The 1,865-nt window shown below is 50.9% G+C and overlaps 1 protein-coding gene across 1 annotated transcript in view; it reads left to right on the plus strand.

Annotated features, from left to right (window-relative positions):
- Window positions 1-647: 647 nt before the first annotated feature.
- CPNE3 (copine III) overlaps window positions 648-1,865 on the plus strand; it is a 52,826-nt gene continuing 51,608 nt past the window's right edge. Inside the window, exon 1 of the mRNA XM_008572605.1 lies at window positions 648-738. The gene's annotated coding sequence lies outside the window, so the exon portion shown is untranslated. The remainder of the gene's footprint in view (window positions 739-1,865) is intronic.

The raw sequence follows: 1,865 nt of genomic DNA on the forward strand, positions 1-1,865 counted from the left end.
TTTTTTCCCTCTTATCAATTTAAATGAACTTTATTTTTTCCAGTGTGTTTGCCTATTGATTTTGTCCCTGTTTCTTTGGGCAGAAGTTTTAAATTTTCAAGCAGTCACGTGTAGCAATAATTTCCATAGTGGATTGTTTAGTCGCGGGCAGCATCAGGTAGAGGTGAAACCTTGGGCTTTGAAGTTAGTTCAGTTAGAAAATGACTTAAGGCAAGTAGGCCAATTACAAATAGCTTCCAAATCTCATGTTACTCAATTGCAGTTTCCATTTGCGAAGTGGGGATGATGGCATTAAATACGTCACAAAACTGTTATGAGGATTAAATGAAATTGAGGATGTAAAATGACCCTGGTAGTGTGCACAATGTCTCTAAACGAGTATGGTTAAGAGCTAGTATTTCAGTATTTTCAGGTTGAGAGTTTTTCTCGGTTCAGATATGGTATAAATTTTCTTAAATATTTTAATTCTTTTATCCTTCAGAAATTCATTTTGGCGGGAGTGGCCACCTAAGTAGCCTTGAAGTGTCAGCCCCAGCAGATCTACAGCGGGCAGTAAAGGGTGGGCTGCGGCGGGGGTGGGCGGGGCGACAATGAGCCCCGCCCCTGCTCATCCGGCCCCGCCCTGCCCCTCGCTCAGCCAGCCCCAGGTTCCTGAGAATCCCAGGCAACCCCGGCGACCCTGCAGACTGTGCCAGCGTGGTCTCTACCCTCGCCCGACTGCACCCCCGAGATTGGCATGTGAGTGCGGGCTTTTCCCTACTCCGGGGCCGGCGTGGCGGGGCCCCCGCATCCCACCGATCCCCCAGGGTACGAGTCCGGGCGGGTACAATCCGGGCCCGCAAGCTCCGTGCGGCCCGAGCCTGACCCTGGCGCTGGAGGTGCACCCTGGACGTCGTGCGGCCGGGAATCGGCAGGGCGCGGGCAGCTCAGGAGACGCTCCAGAAGAGTTCGGCAGCCTTGGGAGGCCAGCGGCGCCCCTTGGAGGAGCCCGGGCTCGGGGCTCAGCTCTGGGCCGCCAGGCGCCACCTGGGCCTGGTGCTCGCGCACCTGGCGACCGCCACGGCCCCTAGGCGGACGGGGACCCAGGCAGGGAGGGTCAAACCTGCGGCCCAGAGGAGGGTGATAAGCTCCGAAATCGCCTCAACGCCAAGCGGGGAGAGGGGTGGAGTCACCACCACCATGCTTATGGTGAAGCGAATGCCTAGATGAACGGGGCACTTCAGAGCAGCTTTGGAGGAGAAGCTGCCAGGTGGGGTGGGGAAAAGGTGACTTGACTTCAGAGTAAAGCAAGGAGGTTGTGAGAAAGCGTATCCTCGCAACTCCTGTTCCTGCTCTAGCTTCAAAATTCTGTCTAGTGTTTTGGCTTCACTACACCAGGGGCGTGGAGGAAGTGCAGTTGCATTCCTTTTGCAGTGCCAGGACCTCTTGGGGACAGAGCAAATCGATCATTAATGTTGTTCTTGATGTTCTTCTCCAACTTTTGCTTATCCTTAGTGTTATCTTTTTGTGGCTGCCTCTATAACAGAATCAGATAGACGGAAGGGCGGGATTGAATATAGCGATTATTGATCACAATGTCCCAAAACAACTGTGCTGGACAATTTTGATAATATTTTAGCTCCTTTATTGCTCACAACCACATACTTAAGTGGTATGGTTATTCCGTTTAGTACTCCAAGAAACTCGGGTTAAAAAGTCACCAAATCACACAAAGGCAAGTGATAGCATTAGGTTGGAATTCAGGTCTGTATGATTTTAGGGCACAGGCTTTATGATGTCATGTAAAACAACATAATTCTTTGTGGTAAGTCTGATACCTAAATTTCATATCTATGCTTTCAGGTTTGTTATCTGTATGACCTTGG

Source organism: Galeopterus variegatus, unplaced genomic scaffold (assembly GCF_000696425.1).
Source record: "Galeopterus variegatus unplaced genomic scaffold, G_variegatus-3.0.2 Scaffold48, whole genome shotgun sequence".
Lineage (NCBI taxonomy): Eukaryota > Metazoa > Chordata > Mammalia > Dermoptera > Cynocephalidae > Galeopterus > Galeopterus variegatus.